This window comes from Oncorhynchus mykiss, chromosome 3 (assembly GCF_057628025.1).
Source record: "Oncorhynchus mykiss isolate SJ-2025 chromosome 3, ASM5762802v1, whole genome shotgun sequence".
Classification (NCBI taxonomy): domain Eukaryota; kingdom Metazoa; phylum Chordata; class Actinopteri; order Salmoniformes; family Salmonidae; genus Oncorhynchus; species Oncorhynchus mykiss.
Window position 1 is genome coordinate 83,298,893 of NC_143024.1, and position 20,590 is coordinate 83,319,482.

The 20,590-nt window shown below is 44.8% G+C and overlaps 1 protein-coding gene and 1 long non-coding RNA gene across 4 annotated transcripts in view; one reads left to right on the forward strand and one right to left on the reverse strand.

The window, feature by feature from the left end:
* LOC110504643 (interleukin-1 receptor accessory protein-like 1-B) overlaps positions 1-20,590 on the forward strand; it is a 455,299-nt gene that overhangs the window by 271,553 nt on the left and 163,156 nt on the right. The window lies entirely within an intron of this gene.
* Positions 15,454-20,590, reverse strand: part of LOC149984700 (uncharacterized) — a 39,373-nt gene continuing 34,236 nt past the window's right edge. Inside the window, exon 2 of the long non-coding RNA XR_016494842.1 lies at positions 15,454-15,643. This is a non-coding gene — a long non-coding RNA (uncharacterized LOC149984700). The remainder of the gene's footprint in view (positions 15,644-20,590) is intronic.

Genomic DNA, 20,590 nt, shown 5'->3' on the forward strand with positions numbered 1-20,590 from the left:
GTTGGTAACCAGTTTATAATAGCAATAGGGCACCTCGGGGGTTTGTGATATATGGCCAATATACAGTTGAAGTCGAACATTTAAATACACCTTAGCCAAATACATTTAAACTCAGTTTTTCACAATTCCTGACATTTAATCCTAGTAAAAAAATTCCCTGTCTTAGATCAGTTAGGATCACCATTTTATTTTAAGAATGTGAAATGTCAGAATAATAGTAGAGAGAATAATTTATTTCAGCATTTCTTTCTTTCATCACATTCCCAGTGGGTCAGAAGTTTACATACACTCAATTAGTATTTGGTAGCATTGCCTTTAAATTGTTTAACTTGGGTCAAATGTTTCGGGTAGCCTTCCACAAGCTTCCCACAATAAGTTGCGTGAATTTTGGCCCATTCCTCCTGACAGAGCTGGTATAACTGAGTCAGGTTTGTAGGCCTCCTTGCTGGCAAACACTTTTTCAGTTCTGCCCACAAATTTTCTACAGCATTGAGGTCAGGGATTTGTGATGGCCACTCCAATACCTTGACTTTGTTGTCCTTAAGCCATTTTGCCACAACTTTGGAAGTATGCTTGGGGTCATTGTCCATTTGGACGACCCATTTGCGACTAAGCTTTAACTTCCTGACATGATGTCTTGAGATGTTGCTTCAATTCATCCACATAATTTTCCTCCCTCATGATGTCATCGATTTTGTGAAGTGCACCAGTCCCTCCTGCAGCAAAGCACCCTCACAACGTGATGCTGCCACCCCCGTGCTTCATGGTTGGGACGGTGTTCTCTGGCTTGCAAGCCTCCCCCTTTTCCCTCCAAACATAACGATGGTCATTATGGCCAAACAGTTCTATGTTTGTTTCATCAGACCAGAGGACATTTCTCAAAAAATTACACATCATTGTCTCCATGTGCAGTTGTAAACCGTAGTCTGGCTTTTTATGGCGGTTTTGGAGCAGTGGCCTCTTCCTTGCTGAGCGGCCTTTCAGGTTATGTTTATATAGTACTCATTTTACTGTGGATATAGATACTTTTGTACCTGTTTCCTCCAACATCTTCACAAGGTCCTTTGCTGTTGTTCTGGGATTGATTTGCACTTTTTGCACCAAAGTACGTTAATCTCTAGGAGACAGAAGGCGTCTCCTTCCTGAGCGGTATGACGGCTGCGTGGTCCCATGGTGTTTATACTTGTGTACTATTGTTTGTACAGATGAATGTGGTACCTTCAGGCGTTTGGAAATTGCTCCCAAGGATGAACCAGACTTGTGGATTTCTACAATTTTTTTTCTGAGGTCTTGGTTGATTTCTTTTGAATTTCCCATGATGTCAAGCACTGAGTTTGAAGGTAGGCCTTGAAATACATCCACAGGTACACCTCCAGTTGACTCAAACAATGTCAATTAACCTATCAGAAGCTTCTAAAGCCATGACATAATTTTCTGGAATTTTCCATGCTGTTTAAAGGCACAGTCAACTTAGTGTATAAAAACTTCTGACCCACTGGAATTGTGATACAGTGAATTATAAGTGAAATAATCTGTCTGTATACAATTGTTGGAAAAATTACTTGTGTCATGCACAAAGTAGATGTCCTAACTGACTTGCCAAAACTAGTTTGTTAACAAGAAATTTGTGGAGTGGTTGAAAACGAGTTTTAATGACTCCAACCTAATTGTATGTTAACTTCCGACTTCAACTGTACCACGGCTAAGGGCTATGCGCAGGAATTCCACATTGCATCGTACGTAAGAAACGCCCTTAGCCGTGTTATATTGGCCACAATACACACCTCCTACGGCTTTATTGCCTAATTATTGAATGTCTACATGTTGTCTGTGAGCTGACCCATAATGGAAGAACAGTGTTGTGTACAAGTGTGCACACACACATGCGCACACACACATGCGCACACACACACACACACACACACACACACACACACACACACACACACACACACACACACATACACATACACACAGGGGACATAAAGAAAGAGCAGAAAATGAGAAGGAGAAAGAGATCGGTTCAAAGCTGAGAGAGAGAATGAGAGAGCCCACAGCAGACTATGCAACACCACTCTCAGCTTGTCGATACGTCAATAGTGTAATCAGCAGTAGAGAGCACAGGGAGATTATGGGGGTATGGCAGGGGCCAGGGAATACAACTTTTAAGGCCTATGTGTGGGGCCCAAACAGGAGTTGAGAAAGAAAGGATAGCAGAGAGAACCCATTGGGCAGAAACTGGTGGAGTCAACGTTGTTTAAATGTGATGACGTTGAGTCAACGTGGAAAACTGATTGGATTTTCAAAAAGTAATCAACGTAAGGGAACATCAACGTAAAGGAACTTCCTATTTTTTCACCCAAATTTTTACCTAAATGTCGTGGTGACATTTTTTTTGTTGATTTCGCGTTGAATTTACTTCAGTTGACAACTCAATCAAATGTAAATGAAAAATAGACATTGAACTGATGTCTGAGCCCAGTGGAGAAGAGAGAAGGAGGAAGAGAGAGTGAGACTTCCCTGTCCTCTTTTCTTCTCCCATGATTCTCCTTTGCAGTCTGTTATGATCCCCAGTTTCTGTTTTGTGGTTTGTGTATTTGTATGTGTGGGTTTCAGGATGGCTTCCTGAATTCCCCCAAGCAGCTCATTGGTTGGCCCCCAAACGCTAATTGGAGAGCTGACCACGCCCCCTCGCCAGGATACAGCTGTATCCCATTAGACTCCTTCTCCAGCTATATAAGCCAGTGTTCTGTTTCTCAGGAGAGGAGGCTGAGAGCTGAGGGTTATATACTGTTTTGGTTGTGTCTTAGAGAGAGCTGAGGGTTATATACTGTGTTGGTTGTGTCTCAGAGAGAGCTGAGGGTTATATACTGTTTTGGTTGTGTCTCAGATAGAGCTGAGGGTTATGTCCTGTGTTGGTTGTGTCTCAGATAGAGCTGAGGGTTATGTCCTGTGTTGGTTGTGTCTCAGATAGAGCTGAGGGTTATATACTGTTTTGGTTGTGTCTCAGATAGAGCTGAGGGTTATATACTGTTTTGGTTGTGTCTCAGATAAAGCTGAGGGTTATGTCCTGTGTTGGTTGTGTCTCAGATAGAGCTGAGGGTTATGTCCTGTGTTGGTTGTGTCAGTCCCATACCTCTTTCACTCCACCTACAGTCCCATACCTCTTTCACTCCACCTACAGTCCCATACCTCTTTCACTCCACCTACAGTCCCATACCTCTTTCACTCCACCTACAGTCCCATACCTCTTTCACTCCACCTACAGTCCCATACCTCTTTCACTCCACCTACAGTCCCATACCTCTTTCACTCCACGGGGAGTTGAGTTGTAGCAGGGCGTTGCGTTCCCTCTTCCTAGCAGTCTCTCCCATCATTCTCCTTTGCAGGCTCTCCAGCAACATCACACCCAGTGAACATTTCACTCTCTAACATACTGTACACACACACACACACTTATTTTTACACATCTGAACACACACCACCCCCAGTGATGTGAGAATTACACACATATTTTTGTAGGAAGGCACACCACCCCTGCAGAGATTATACACGTGAACATGCACACCAACTCTCTAGTAAGACTTCTAAATTGTAGAAACACACACATACAGGCATGGATACACACTTAACAGGCACATTAACCCTGCTGAGACAATCTAGATCTGCTATCTTCATTTGATCTCTGTTTTCTCAGTTTTTCTGCACAGCAGGAAATGCAAATTGTAGTGTAGTCAATGTTTAAAAATGCTTTTAACGTTTGTAATTTCCACTTGAAAATGTCAGACTTGATTTGTCTGGGCTGTAGAGAGATGGTACTCAACAACCCCAATCTGTTTCAGCCTTTTGGAATTGATGAATGACCAGTTTTATGGTCTGTGTTGTTTGGGATACATGTGATTTATGTGTTCACTGTAGGTAACTTAAAAACATCTGCTAAATTACGCTATGTGTTTAGGCTGTCACATATAGTGCCTGCAGAAGGTATTCATAGTGTACCCCTTGACTTAGCCCACATTTTGATGTTACAGCCTGAATTCAAAATAGATTCAATTAAAATAATAATCTCACCAACCTACACACAATACCCCATAATGACAAAGTGAAAACATGTTTTTTGAAATGTTTGCAAATGTATTGAAAATTAAATATCAAATTTACATAAGTATTCACACCTCTGAGTCAATACATGTTAAAATCAACTTTGGCAGCAATTACAGCTGTGTCTTTCTGGGTAAGTCTAAGAGCTTTGCACACCTGAATTGTACAATATTTGCACATTATTCTTTGGAAAATTCTTCAAACGCTGTCAAGTTGGTTGTTGAGCATTGCTAGACAGCCATTTTCAAGTTATGCCATAGATTTTCAAGCAAATTTGAAGTCCCAATTGTAACTAGGTCATTTAGGAATATGCAATGTTGTATTGGTAAGCAATTCCAGTGTATATTTGGCATTTGTTTAGGTTATTGTCCTGCTGAAAGGTGAATTGGTCTCCCAATGTCTGTTAGAAAAAAGATTTAACCAGGTTTTCCTCCAGGATTTTGCCAGTGGTTAGCTCTATTACATGTATTTTTATCCTAAAAAACTCCCTAGTCCTTACCAATGGCAAGCATACCCATAACATGATGCAGCCACCACCATGCTTGAAAATAGGAAGAGTGGTACTCAGTGATGGTGTGTTGGTCATGTAGTGTATTTCGAAACAGAAGCAGCCTAACAAAGTTTCAATTGAACAAGTTGGGATAAGTAGAGACAGAAGTCTGTTGGTTCTAAACACCACTAGATATTATGAATGATTTGGAATGCTCAAACAAATATCTGTCAAGCATACATCCACTGGAGAGAGAGAGAAGGCAAGGTTTTTCATCTCAGCAACATGTACAATGTTTTCCTAATCAAAGATTTGAAGTTAAAGAAATCAAATAGCGTCCATCCTCTATTGTACTGGTTCTCCTTAGAGTGAAAATACGCGAGTGTGGGGAAAGTAAACATTTAAGAGAGAGGAGATGGTGTGTGTGTTTGTGTGGATGTGTTTTACTATTCTTGTGGGGACCAAAAGTCCCCACAAGAATAGTAAACAAACATTTGACCAACTGGGGACATTTTGTTAGTCCACCAAAAGGTAAAATGCTATTTCTTAAGGTTAAGGTTAGAATTAGTGTTATGGTTAGAATTACGTTAAGGGTTAGGGTAAGGAGCTAGTGTTACTTTTAGGGTTAGGAGCTAGTGTTACTTTTAGGGTTAGGAGCTAGTGATAGGTTTAGGGTTAGGGTTAAGGTTAGGTTTTTTGGTTTAGGGTTTTTGGTTATGGTAAGACTACGGGTTAGGGTTAGGTAAGACTATGGGTTAGGGTTAGGTAAGACTACGGGTTAGGGTTAGGTAAGACTACGGGTTAGGGTTAGGTAAGACTACGGGTTAGGGTTAGGTAAGACTACGGGTTAGGGTTAGGTAAGACTACGGGTTAGGGTTAGGTAAGACTACGGGTTAGGGTTAGATAAGACTACGGGTTAGGGTTAGGTAAGACTACGGGTTAGGGTTAGGTAAGACTACGGGTTAGGGTTAGGTAAGACTACGGGTTAGGGTTAGGTAAGACTACGGGTTAGGGTTAGGTAAGACTATGGGTTAGGGTTAGGTAAGACTACGGGTTAGGGTTAGGTAAGACTACAGGTTAGGGTTAGGTAAGACTACGGGTTAGGGTTAGGTAAGACTACGGGTTAGGGTTAGGTAAGACTACGGGTTAGGGTTAGGTAAGACTATGGGTTAGGGTTAGGGGTAAGGGAAAATAGGATTTTGAATGGAACTGAATTGAGTGTCCCCGCAAGGTTAGCTGTACAAGTCTGTGTGTGTGTGTGTGTGTGTGTGTGTGTGTGAGCGCGTGTGTGTGTGAGCGTGTGTGTGTGTGTGTGAGCGCGTGTGTGTGTGTGTGAGCGCGTGTGTGTGTGAGCGTGTGTGTGTGAGCGTGTGTGTGTGTGTGTTTTGAGTGGCATTTTTAATATCCCTGTCTGCTTCAGATGCCTCAAGTTGTTTTGCTTGAGTGTGTCAAACTCTCTCTCTCTCTTCATCCTCTCTTCCATCTGACACCTGTTTTTCTGTTCATTAAAACTGCACCTCATTCATTTCAAACACCTTTCACTTTCCATCAATGCTTAATTGAAATACTTATTTTTTATGCGCCAAAATTACTTTTAAATCCATTGAATATCTTAAAAAACAATTGGCTAGGTCCTTAATGATAAATCATATAACATTAATATTGTTTTGAAACCATTAACACATTTCTGGAAACTGTGAGATTTAATTAATCTCACTCAAACTAAAAAATATGTCACTTTAATTAAACTAGCTGTAACTTATGAATGCTTAATTAAGTTGTGAGTTTTTTCATCAAGAAGTTAAGTTATTATGTGGACTTTATTACAGTTGTATGAAGGCTTCATTAAGACCTATCAAATCAAATTGTATTTGTCACATGCTTCGTAAACAACTGATATAGACTACCAGTGAAATGCTTACTTACAGGTCCTTTTCCAACAATGTGTAAGTTGACTTTAAAAAAAAGTGTGCATGCCCATGCATTATCATGGTACAGACATCCACTAAAGAGCTGTTTGGCGTAGCAGATAGCCTAGCTGCTAACTAGCTATCAAGCTAGCAATGTTTCCTTAACAGCTTGAACACAGCCCGTCACGGCCTTGTGCCTGTAACTGTGGATTGTCCCGGGCGCATGGCTGTCTGAATCCCTGCTCTTTGGTGCTGTTTAAGGGTGTTTTCACATATAGTCCTCTTTAAAATAACCGATCTCAGTCCTCTTTAAAGTGAGCTCTGGGGTAAAGAAAAAGCTAAATAGCTCAGTTCTCTTTGTATTCACACTGCCCTTGCCTTTAAATGAGGACACAACTCCTTTGCCAGTTCATTTCATCTATTTTGTGGACAGAGGCCTCTTTGCATTCACAGGGTTGCAGTAGTCTAGTGTGTCAGGGTTTATGGCAGGGGAAACAGGGTTGCAGTAGTCTAGTGTGTCAGGGTTTATGACAGGGGGAACGGTGTTGCAGTAGTCTAGTGTGTCAGGGTTTATGGCAGGGGGAACGGTGTTGCAGTAGTCTAGTGTGTCAGGGTTTATGGCAGGGAAACAGGGTTGCAGTAGTCTAGTGTGTCAGGGTTTATGGCAGGGGAAACAGGGTTGCAGTAGTCCAGTGTGTCAGGGTTTATGGCAGGGGGAACGGTGTTGCAGTAGTCTAGTGTGTCAGGGTTTATGGCAGGGGGAACGGTGTTGCAGTAGTCTAGTGTGTCAGGGTTTATGGCAGGGGGAACAGGGTTGCAGTAGTCTAGTGTGTCAGGGTTTATGGCAGGGGGAACAGGGTTGCAGTAGTCTAGTGTGTCATGGTTTATGGCAGGGGAAACAGGGTTGCAGTAGTCTAGTGTGTCAGGGTTTATGGCAGGGGAAACAGGGTTGCAGTAGTCTAGTGTGTCAGGGTTTATGGCAGGGGGAACGGTGTTGCAGTAGTCTAGTGTGTCAGGGTTTATGGCAGGGAAACAGGGTTGCAGTAGTCTAGTGTGTCAGGGTTTATGGCAGGGAAACAGGGTTGCAGTAGTCCAGTGTGTCAGGGTTTATGGCAGGGGGAACGGTGTTGCAGTAGTCTAGTGTGTCAGGGTTTATGGCAGGGGGAACGGTGTTGCAGTAGTCTAGTGTGTCAGGGTTTATGGCAGGGAAACAGGGTTGCAGTAGTCCAGTGTGTCAGGGTTTATGGCAGGGGGAACGGTGTTGCAGTAGTCTAGTGTGTCAGGGTTTATGGCAGGGGAAACAGGGTTGCAGTAGTCTAGTGTGTCAGGGTTTATGGCAGGGGGAACGGTGTTGCAGTAGTCTAGTGTGTCAGGGTTTATGGCAGGGGGAACAGGGTTGCAGTAGTCTAGTGTGTCAGGGTTTATGGCAGGGGGAACAGGGTTGCAGTAGTCTAGTGTGTCAGGGTTTATGGCAGGGGGAACGGTGTTGCAGTAGTCTAGTGTGTCAGGGTTTATGGCAGGGGGAACGGTGTTGCAGTAGTCTAGTGTGTCAGGGTTTATGGCAGGGGGAACGGTGTTGCAGTAGTCTAGTGTGTCAGGGTTTATGGCAGGGAAACAGTGTTGCAGTAGTCTAGTGTGTCAGGGTTTATGGCAGGGGGAACAGGGTTGCAGTAGTCTAGTGTGTCAGGGTTTATGGCAGGGGAAACAGTGTTGCAGTAGTCTAGTGTGTCAGGGTTTATGGCAGGGGGAACGGTGTTGCAGTAGTCTAGTGTGTCAGGGTTTATGGCAGGGGGAACGGTGTTGCAGTAGTCTAGTGTGTCAGGGTTTATGGCAGGGGGAATGGTGTTGCAGTAGTCTAGTGTGTCAGGGTTTATGGCAGGGGAAACAGGGTTGCAGTAGTCTAGTGTGTCAGGGTTTATGGCAGGGGGAACAGGGTTGCAGTAGTCTAGTGTGTCAGGGTTTATGGCAGGGGGAACAGGGTTGCAGTAGTCTAGTGTGTCAGGGTTTATGGCAGGGGGAACGGTGTTGCAGTAGTCTAGTGTGTCAGGGTTTATGGCAGGGGGAACGGTGTTGCAGTAGTCTAGTGTGTCAGGGTTTATGGCAGGGGGAACGGTGTTGCAGTAGTCTAGTGTGTCAGGGTTTATGGCAGGGAAACAGTGTTGCAGTAGTCTAGTGTGTCAGGGTTTATGGCAGGGGAAACAGGGTTGCAGTAGTCTAGTGTGTCAGGGTTTATGGCAGGGGGAACAGGGTTGCAGTAGTCTAGTGTGTCAGGGTTTATGGCAGGGGAAACAGGGTTGCAGTAGTCTAGTGTGTCAGGGTTTATGGCAGGGGGAACAGGGTTGCAGTAGTCTAGTGTGTCAGGGTTTATGGCAGGGGGAACAGGGTTGCAGTAGTCTAGTGTGTCAGGGTTTATGGCAGGGAAACAGGGTTGCAGTAGTCTAGTGTGTCAGGGTTTATGGCAGGGGAAACAGGGTTGCAGTAGTCTAGTGTGTCAGGGTTTATGGCAGGGGGAACAGGGTTGCAGTAGTCTAGTGTGTCAGGGTTTATGGCAGGGGGAACAGGGTTGCAGTAGTCTAGTGTGTCATGGTTTATGGCAGGGGAAACAGGGTTGCAGTAGTCTAGTGTGTCAGGGTTTATGGCAGGGGGAACGGTGTTGCAGTAGTCTAGTGTGTCAGGGTTTATGGCAGGGGGAACGGTGTTGCAGTAGTCTAGTGTGTCAGGGTTTATGGCAGGGGGAACAGGGTTGCAGTAGTCTAGTGTGTCAGGGTTTATGGCAGGGGGAACAGGGTTGCAGTAGTCTAGTGTGTCAGGGTTTATGGCAGGGGGAACGGTGTTGCAGTAGTCTAGTGTGTCAGGGTTTATGGCAGGGGGAACAGGGTTGCAGTAGTCTAGTGTGTCAGGGTTTATGGCAGGGGGAACAGGGTTGCAGTAGTCTAGTGTGTCAGGGTTTATGGCAGGGGGAACAGGGTTGCAGTAGTCTAGTGTGTCAGGGTTTATGGCAGGGGAAACAGGGTTGCAGTAGTCTAGTGTGTCAGGGTTTATGGCAGGGGGAACAGGGTTGCAGTAGTCTAGTGTGTCAGGGTTTATGGCAGGGGAAACAGGGTTGCAGTAGTCTAGTGTGTCAGGGTTTATGGCAGGGAAACAGGGTTGCAGTAGTCTAGTGTGTCAGGGTTTATGGCAGGGGGAACAGGGTTGCAGTAGTCTAGTGTGTCAGGGTTTATGGCAGGGAAACAGTGTTGCAGTAGTCTAGTGTGTCAGGGTTTATGGCAGGGGGAACAGGGTTGCAGTAGTCTAGTGTGTCAGGGTTTATGGGAGGGGAAACAGTGTTGCAGTAGTCCAGTGTGTCAGGGTTTATGGCAGGGGGAACGGTGTTGCAGTAGTCTAGTGTGTCAGGGTTTATGGCAGGGGGAACGGTGTTGCAGTAGTCTAGTGTGTCAGGGTTTATGGCAGGGGGAACGGTGTTGCAGTAGTCTAGTGTGTCAGGGTTTATGGCAGGGGGAACGGTGTTGCAGTAGTCTAGTGTGTCAGGGTTTATGGCAGGGGAAACAGTGTTGCAGTAGTCTAGTGTGTCAGGGTTTATGGCAGGGGGAACGGTGTTGCAGTAGTCTAGTGTGTCAGGGTTTATGGCAGGGGAAACAGGGTTGCAGTAGTCTAGTGTGTCAGGGTTTATGGCAGGGGGAACAGGGTTGCAGTAGTCTAGTGTGTCAGGGTTTATGGCAGGGGAAACAGGGTTGCAGTAGTCTAGTGTGTCAGGGTTTATGGCAGGGGGAACAGGGTTGCAGTAGTCTAGTGTGTCAGGGTTTATGGCAGGGGGAACAGGGTTGCAGTAGTCTAGTGTGTCAGGGTTTATGGCAGGGAAACAGGGTTGCAGTAGTCTAGTGTGTCAGGGTTTATGGCAGGGGAAACAGGGTTGCAGTAGTCTAGTGTGTCAGGGTTTATGGCAGGGGGAACAGGGTTGCAGTAGTCTAGTGTGTCAGGGTTTATGGCAGGGGGAACAGGGTTGCAGTAGTCTAGTGTGTCATGGTTTATGGCAGGGGAAACAGGGTTGCAGTAGTCTAGTGTGTCAGGGTTTATGGCAGGGGGAACGGTGTTGCAGTAGTCTAGTGTGTCAGGGTTTATGGCAGGGGGAACGGTGTTGCAGTAGTCTAGTGTGTCAGGGTTTATGGCAGGGGGAACAGGGTTGCAGTAGTCTAGTGTGTCAGGGTTTATGGCAGGGGGAACAGGGTTGCAGTAGTCTAGTGTGTCAGGGTTTATGGCAGGGGGAACGGTGTTGCAGTAGTCTAGTGTGTCAGGGTTTATGGCAGGGGGAACAGGGTTGCAGTAGTCTAGTGTGTCAGGGTTTATGGCAGGGGGAACAGGGTTGCAGTAGTCTAGTGTGTCAGGGTTTATGGCAGGGGGAACAGGGTTGCAGTAGTCTAGTGTGTCAGGGTTTATGGCAGGGGAAACAGGGTTGCAGTAGTCTAGTGTGTCAGGGTTTATGGCAGGGGGAACAGGGTTGCAGTAGTCTAGTGTGTCAGGGTTTATGGCAGGGGAAACAGGGTTGCAGTAGTCTAGTGTGTCAGGGTTTATGGCAGGGAAACAGGGTTGCAGTAGTCTAGTGTGTCAGGGTTTATGGCAGGGGGAACAGGGTTGCAGTAGTCTAGTGTGTCAGGGTTTATGGCAGGGAAACAGTGTTGCAGTAGTCTAGTGTGTCAGGGTTTATGGCAGGGGGAACAGGGTTGCAGTAGTCTAGTGTGTCAGGGTTTATGGGAGGGGAAACAGTGTTGCAGTAGTCCAGTGTGTCAGGGTTTATGGCAGGGGGAACGGTGTTGCAGTAGTCTAGTGTGTCAGGGTTTATGGCAGGGGGAACGGTGTTGCAGTAGTCTAGTGTGTCAGGGTTTATGGCAGGGGGAACGGTGTTGCAGTAGTCTAGTGTGTCAGGGTTTATGGCAGGGGGAACGGTGTTGCAGTAGTCTAGTGTGTCAGGGTTTATGGCAGGGGAAACAGTGTTGCAGTAGTCTAGTGTGTCAGGGTTTATGGCAGGGGGAACGGTGTTGCAGTAGTCTAGTGTGTCAGGGTTTATGGCAGGGGAAACAGGGTTGCAGTAGTCTAGTGTGTCAGGGTTTATGGCAGGGGGAACAGGGTTGCAGTAGTCTAGTGTGTCAGGGTTTATGGCAGGGGGAACGGTGTTGCAGTAGTCTAGTGTGTCAGGGTTTATGGCAGGGGGAACAGGGTTGCAGTAGTCTAGTGTGTCAGGGTTTATGGCAGGGGGAACAGGGTTGCAGTAGTCTAGTGTGTCAGGGTTTATGGCAGGGGGAACAGGGTTGCAGTAGTCTAGTGTGTCAGGGTTTATGGCAGGGGGAACAGGGTTGCAGTAGTCTAGTGTGTCAGGGTTTATGGCAGGGGGAACAGGGTTGCAGTAGTCTAGTGTGTCATGGTTTATGGCAGGGGAAACAGGGTTGCAGTAGTCTAGTGTGTCAGGGTTTATGGCAGGGGAAACAGGGTTGCAGTAGTCTAGTGTGTCATGGTTTATGGCAGGGGAAACAGGGTTGCAGTAGTCTAGTGTGTCAGGGTTTATGGCAGGGGAAACAGGGTTGCAGTAGTCTAGTGTGTCAGGGTTTATGGCAGGGGGAACAGGGTTGCAGTAGTCTAGTGTGTCATGGTTTATGGCAGGGGGAACGGTGTTGCAGTAGTCTAGTCTGTCAGAGTTTATGGCAGGGGGAACGGTGTTGCAGTAGTCTAGTGTGTCAGGGTTTATGGCAGGGGGAACAGGGTTGCAGTAGTCTAGTGTGTCAGGGTTTATGGCAGGGGGAACGGTGTTGCAGTAGTCTAGTCTGTCAGGGTTTATGTCAGGGGAAACAGGGTTGCAGTAGTCTAGTGTGTCAGTGTTTATGTGAAAACTGCCAGAATTAGCTTACATTGTTACATTGGCATCCAACACCAAAGATGGGAGTCATCGAGAGGACTGTGTTTCTCTATCACAGGTGTAGGATATTTAAATTAACAAACATTATTCTTCAAGCAGTTGATACAACAACAGGAAATTAGCTTCAAGAGCTTTGTGCAAATACTGATGGACTGTGATTGGAATTTATATGTTTAAATTAATGTTTAGAATATTCCACCCTGAAACTACATAATTGTATGAAATTGATTAGAATCATCAATTAAATACATTAGAATCATAAAATTATTATTAATGATGTATGTAGTCTTAGTCAGTCAAATTCTAATAAATGATGTGTGTAGTTTTAGTCAGAATTAGGGTAAAACAATATATCTGTACAATATGTCCCTATAGTATCTTAAACACAGACTGTCTGAGAAAAAATTAGGTGCCGACCTTGGCTAGGGGCCACTGAGAGATTTGGGAGAGGGCAGTGAGTACTCCCTAATCTTGAGGGGGGACAGGGAGTGCTTCTCACGGTCCCTAATCTTTGTCGGCTGGGTATTGGTACAGTATGTACGTAGGATACCTACTGTTTGTGTGCAAAAGTATGTGCGTAAGGAGCTAGTATAAAATGAATGGTTTTGTACAACGAACTAGCGCCCTCGTGAATAAACATTTTGACTATTTTAGCTGGTCTGTTTCATTCAACCAGTATCTTACAAATTCTGGGTTGCAGACCGAGTAGTTTAATTGAACTGGGTTATGAACATTGAGAACATAATTCTCGTAATATGGACTCAACTAACAAAAGAATGGACAATCTGACCAAAGAGGTCCAAGGCCTTAAAAGCAGTTTGCAGTTCTTCCAGGGAGAGGTGGATGTCATTAAAAAGACTTGCAGCAAGACGACAACAAACTGTAAGTCCTCTCCAGTTGACATCAGCACACTCTTTGAATCATTGTTACCAAAGACTGGGAAAACAGACTGTCTAGAGGGACAATCCAGGAGGAATAACATTGTTGTGGATGACATACCCGTCTTCACATGAGAACTGGGCAGTCTGAGGAGAAAGTAAGAAAAATGATCAGTGAAAAGCTGCAGCTGGATCATATAAAGATTGAGGTGGAGCGTGCCCACCGGTCTGGAAAACATGTAACCTGCCTAGGTGACAGACCCAGGATGATAGTGGTCAAGTTCCTGAGGTTTAAAGACAAGATGGCTGTTCTGGAGAGAGCTGAAAAATGATATGGTTCAAAGAAATGATGCAATAGAGGTATCAGGCTGCTCATCTGATTGGTTGGCATACTGTAAATTGTAACTACACAAAAATAAGAATAATTATATTCCCAAACAAGATAAATGACAAAACTCAATGGAAAAAGACTATGTAGTACCTTAAATGATACGATGAGCAGAAACCCAATTCATCTCCAGCATTCATGGAAATTGCTCAGTCATTTATAATAAAACCTTTCAATTTTGCCAATAATTTCAGTGACTATTTCACTTGTAAAGTGGAAAAACACAAAAGTGAAATGACAACAATGAACAGTGAAGCATCTATTTTTGTATAACAGATCTAATAATGGAAGAGAAGGATTGTTGTTTTGAATTTGGTCAAGTTAGTGTGGGACAGGTAGAAAAACTATAGTTACCCATGAATAATGATAAGCCACCAGGTACAGTATAGACAACCTTGATGGGAAACTATTGAGAAGGGCAGCAGACTGTATTGCCATCCCTATTTGCCATGTCTTTAACCAAAGCCTGAAGGAGTGAGTCCACAGGCGTGGAAGAAAGCTAAAGTCATTCCACTGCCTAAAAATAGTAAAGCACCATTTGCTCTAACAGCCAACCAATCAGTTTGCTGCCTGTTCTTAGTAAACTGATGGAGAGGATTGTGTTTAACCAAATACAATGCTATTTTTCAGAGAACAATTTCACGACTGGCTGTCAGCATGCATATAGAGAAAGGCACTCAACTTGTACTGCACTGACTCAGATGACTGAGGATTGTTTCAAATAAATGGATAATACGATGATAGTTGGAGCTGCGTTGTTAGATTTCAGTGCAGCCTTTGATGTTATTGATCATACATTGTTATTGAAAATCACTGGGTTGGAGAGTTATTTATCCAATACAACCCAGTGTTCTTCACTGGAAGCTTCTCCAACAGCAGATATGTACAGTACGATGTCCCTCAGGGCAGTTTCCTCAGGCTGTTACTCTTTATTTTCTACAAATGATTTGCCACTGGTCTTAAATGAAGTGAGAATGTTTATGTATGCAGAGGATTCTATAATACATGTCAGCTCTCTAAGCCAATGAGGAGGTACAGTCAGTATCAGACTGGGTGATTCATAATAATACATGTCAGCTCTCTAAGCCAATGAGGAGGTACAGTCAGTATCAGACTGGGTGATTCATAATAATACATGTCAGCTCTCTAAGCCAATGAGGAGGTACAGTCAGTATCAGACTGGGTGATTCATAATAATACATGTCAGCTCTCTAAGCCAATGAGGAGGTACAGTCAGTATCAGACTGGGTGATTCATAATAATACATGTCAGCTCTCTAAGCCAATGAGGAGGTACAGTCAGTATCAGACTGGGTGATTCATAATAATACATGTCAGCTCTCTAAGCCAATGAGGAGGTACAGTCAGTATCAGACTGGGTGATTCATAATAATACATGTCAGCTCTCTAAGCCAATGAGGAGGTACAGTCAGTATCAGACTGGGTGATTCATAATAATACATGTCAGCTCTCTAAGCCAATGAGGAGGTACAGTCAGTATCAGACTGGGTGATTCATAATAATACATGTCAGCTCTCTAAGTCAATGAGGAGGTACAGTCAGTATCAGAATGGGTGATTCATAATAAACTGGTCTTAAATAAACCTAAATAAACCTAAAAGCATTGTATTTGGTTCAAAACATTCTGTAAGACCTAAACCTAAACTGGAGTTGTACATAAATGACCATTGAGCAAGTTGAGGAAGCTGAACTCCTCAGTATAACATTGGAGGGTCTCAAGGCACAAGGCGAGACCCAGATGCAGACACAGGAGGCAGATGGTTGGAGTCTTACAATGTTTATTAATCCAAAGGGGTAGGTAAGAGAATGGTCGTGGACAGGCAAAAAGGTCAAAACCAGATCAGAGTCCAATAGGTACTGAAGGGCAGGCAGTATCAAGGTCAGGGCAGGCAGGATGATCAGGCAGGCAGGAAGGGAGTCCAGAGTCAGGCAGGGGTCAGAACCGGGAGGACTATAAAAAGAGAATAGAAAAGAAGTATGGGAAAAACACCCTGGTTGACTTGACTAAACATACAAGACGAACTGGCACATCAATACACTGGGGAAATAAGTGACAGCGAGAGGGGGTGGAGACAACCACAGGAACAGGTGAAACAGTTCAGGGCGGGACAGAGGGTCAATTATCATGGGCAAGTCATATTGACAAAGTTGTTGTGAAGGTGGGAGGGGTATGTTTGTTATAAAAATATGTTTTGCTTTTTTGACACAAACAGAGAACCACTCCTTCCCCTTAACTGCACATACAGAACTAACATCAACAACATGCATGCCAGTATTTCCTGGTTGAGGGTTGACAAGAGATTAATGTCTTCTTCTAGTTTCTATGAGAAGTATTACTGCAATGAAAATTCCAGATTGTCTGCATAATCAAATAGCATTCAGCTCAGACATTCATACATACCCCACCAGACATACCACCAGGGGTCTCTTTACAGTCTCCAAGTCCAAAACGAATTCACGGTAACAGACTTGGAGCTCCATTTCATCTCCAATAACTCAAGCAAACAGCAAAATGACCTTTAAAAACGGATTAAAAAACAACCTACGTAAACAGCGGGGACTGTGAGGGGACACACACAAACACACTCTAACACACACAAACACACTCTAACACACACAAACACACTCTAACACACACAAACACACTCTAACACACACAAACACACTCTAACACACACAAACACACGCACACACACAAACACACTCTAACACACACAAACACACTCTAACACACACAAACACACTCTAACACACACAAACACACTCTAACACACACAAACACACGCACACACACAGACACACTCTAACACACACACACTTTTTTAGTTGTATTGTTTGTATGATTTTTGTTGTTGCATCGTTTGTGTATCGTTGTGTTATAAAATGGTGTGACTTTCCTTGTCTCTCAGTGAATCCGTGTTTTGTTACTTGTCATGTATTTTGGGGTGTGTGGACCCCAGGAAGAGTCGCTGATGCTTCTGCAAAACTTAATGCGGATCCAAATAAGAAAAACAATTACTGACAGAAGACATGTAGTGTACTGCACACAGTGTTACAGTCTACACTTTCAGAATAATGTGTGAAAGTATGCAGTATCTTTCCACTATGTGTAGCCTGGTTCTGCTAGCTTTGGGAGTAGTCTAATATATTGAGGCTGTGTAGGGAAAGGACGGACTGTAGAGCTTTGGGAGTAGTCTAATATATTGAGGCTGTGTGGGGAAAGGAAGGACTGTAGAGCTTTGGGGGTAGTCTAATGTATTGAGGCTGTGTAGGGAAAGGAAGGACTGTAGAGCTTTGGGGGTAGTCTAATGTATTGAGGCTGTGTAGGGAAAGGAAGGACTGTAGAGCTTTGGGGGTAGTCTAATGTATTGAGGCTGTGTAGGGAAAGGAAGGACTGTAGAGCTTTGGGGGTAGTCTAATATATTGAGGCTGTGTAGGGAAAGGAAGGACTGTAGAGCTTTGGGGGTGGTCTAATGTATTGAGGCTGTGTAGGGAAAGGAAGGACTGTAGAGCTTTGGGGGTAGTCTAATGTATTGAGGCTGTGTAGGGAAAGGAAGGACTGTAGAGCTTTGGGGGTGGTCTAATATATTGAGGCTGTGTAGGGAAAGGAAGGACTGTAGAGCTTTGGGAGTAGTCTAATGTATTGAGGCTGTGTAGGGAAAGGAAGGACTGTAGAGCTTTGGGAGTAGTCTAATGTATTGAGGCTGTGTAGGGAAAGGAAGGACTGTAGAGCTTTGGGAGTAGTCTAATGTATTGAGGCTGTGTAGGGAAAGGAAGGACTGTAGAGCTTTGGGAGTAGTCTAATGTATTGAGGCTGTGTAGGGAAAGGACGGACTGTAGAGCTTTGGGAGTAGTCTAATGTATTGAGGCTGTGTAGGGAAAGGAAGGACTGTAGAGCTTTGGGAGTAGTCTAATGTATTGAGGCTGTGTAGGGAAAGGAAGGACTGTAGAGCTTTGGGAGTAGTCTAATGTATTGAGGCTGTGTAGGGAAAGGACGGACTGTAGAGCTTATTGGACTGAGCTGTCACCCCTGTAGATTTAAGGGCCAGCCAAACACACACACAAACATACACACACACACGCACACCTGCTGAGAAGGCAGAATCAAACTCTGGCAATCAATAAAACATTCCTTATCTTAGTCCCTCTATCTCTCATTCTATCTCTCATTCTATCTCTCTCATTCTATCTCTCTCATTCTATCTCTCATTCTATCTCTCTCATTATATCTCTCTCCTTCTGTCTCTCATTCTATCTCTCTCATTCTATCTCTCTCATTCTATTTCTCTTATTCTATCTCTCTCATTCTATCTCTCTCTCTCATTCTATCTCTCTCTCATTCTCTCTCTCTCATTCTATCTCTCTCCTTCCCTCTCTCGTTCTCTCTCTCTCTCTCTCATTCTCTCTCTCTCTCATTCGATCTCTCTATTTCTCTCATTCTTTCTCTCTCTCTCTCTCTCTCTCTCTCTCTCTCTCATTCTATCTCTCTATCGCTCTCATTCTATCTCTCTCTATCTCGCTCATTCTATCTCTCTCTCTCTCCTTCTATCTCTCTCTCCTCTCTCTCTCTGTATCTCTTTCTGTCTCTATTTTTTCCCCTCTACATGTTATAAACAGTCTTTCGTCGTTCTATAGCATACAGTACATAGTAGGATGATGTAGATTTACTTTGCTAAAGGTTTACATCAGCTGATATCTCAAAGTGCTGTACAGAAACCCAGCCTAAAACCCCAAACAGCAAGCAATACAGGTGTAGAAGCACAGTGGCTAGGAAAAACTCCCTAGAAAGGCTAAAACCTAGGAAGAAACCTAGAGAGGAACCAGGCTATGTGGGGTGGCCAGTCCTCTTCTGGCTGTTCCGGGTGGAGATTATAACAGAACATGGCCAAGATGTTGAAATGTTCATAAATGACCAGCAGTGTCAAATAATGATCACAGTGGTTGTCGAGGGTGCAACAAGTCAGCACCTCAGGAGTACATGTCAGTTGGCTTTTCATAGCCGATCATTAAGAGTATCTCTACCGCTCCTGCTGTCTCTAGAGAGTTGAAAACAGCAGGTCTGGGACAGGTAGCATGTGAACAGGTTAGAGTTCCATAGCCGCAGGCAGAACAGTTGAAACTGGAGCAGCAGCACGGCCAGATGTACTGGGGATAGCAAGGAATCATCAGGCCAGGTAGTCCTAACATAGTATCCTAACACACGTCTACATTAATGCTGATGCTACTAGGGCTATTTGCAGACCCTATTACCGCCACACCGGCAGTCATGATCGCAGTAAAATTCCTGCTGAAGTTTGAGTCACGGTAATCTCCTTTTATGCACTCTGGACATGCTTTGGCAACAACCATCAGGTCCTAATGATCTGGTACTCTCTGTTGTCCGTCTGACCACTCTGACATCAATGAAAATGCAATGGAAAGTCACATCAAACACATCAAAACAGTATCATGCTTTTTAAAAACTCTGCTCACGGTGATGAACCATTTGAAGAAAGAAGTTCAACAGCAGGTTGAAGCTGAGTGTAAATATCATTTTTTTATTGAACTTGGCAAGTCAGTTAAGAACAAATTCTTAATTACAATGACGGCCTACCCCGGCCAAATCCTCCCATAACGACACTGGGCCAATTGCGAGCTGTCCGATCATGGCCAGTTGTGATACAGCCCGGGATCAAACCAGGGTCTGTAGTGACACCTAGCACTGAGGTGCAGTGCCTTAGACCGCTGCGCCACTAGGTAGCCTAAACATGGTCGTTGTGGATGTTGTTTCAAATCCTAACACAACGAAATGGACAGCGCTTTCAAAGGTGATGATTAATACAAAACACCCATATGCATATTAGAGCTTATACATACGTAAAGGCTTATGAGCCCAAGACTGAAAAAAAAAATTTATTAAAATAATTATTGTGCTGTTATACAATACATAGCCTTGCTCATATTACGCATGGAAGAAAAACATAAAACAAACTTGATTCAAGATATATTTTGTACATAATTGGTCCAGCCTATACTCCAAAATGTAACAAATTTGAGTCATCACATTTGAGTGTGGACTGCATTGTTATGCATGCTGGATGGACTGGTTGCTATCAGGAATCAAGGTAAGACCCAGATGCAGTCCGTGTCGAAGTAACAATGTTTATTAAAGCAACAGGGGCAAAGGTACAGGATGACAGGCAGGGTCAAGCTCAGGGTCAGGACAGGCAAGGGTCATAACCAGGAGGTGGAAGATGAGCGACACCTGGAGGGGGGTGGAGACAAGCACAAAGACAGGTGAAACCGATCAGGGCGTGACAGTGCCCCCCTCAGGGGCGCCACCTGGTGTCCTGCCTGGGCGCATACCTGATTGACCGGGGTGCCGGCGGTGGAAGTTGGCGATGAGGACTGGGTCCAGGATGTCCCTAGCGGGGACCCAGCACCTCTCCTCCAGGCCGCGGTCGAACTCTCACCATATAAGCCGATTGGCCGTTGATGAAACGGACAGAAGGTACGCCGACCTCTTCCTCCTTCTCGGGGAAGAGTGGGGGCTGATACCCCAGGGAACATTCAGAGGGTGATACAGAGCAGGGAAGGGTGTTGCAGGTGTATTCCACCCACACAAGCTGCTGGCTCCAGGTGGTGGGTTTGGCGGAGACCAGGCAGCGCAGAGTTGTCTCAAGGTCCTGGTTGGCTCACTCCGACTGGCCATTGGACTGGGGGAGGAACCCAGAGGACAGGCTGGCCGACAGTCCATGCTGCTCCATGAGCTGGGCCATCTCCTTGGCCGAGGGTAGTTTGGGGAGAGGAATGAAGTGGGCGGCCTTGGAAAACAGTGGGACCACTGTCAGGGTGGCAGTGTTGCCCTCAGATGGGGGGAGACCCATGACGAAATCCATGGATATGTGGGACCAGGGAT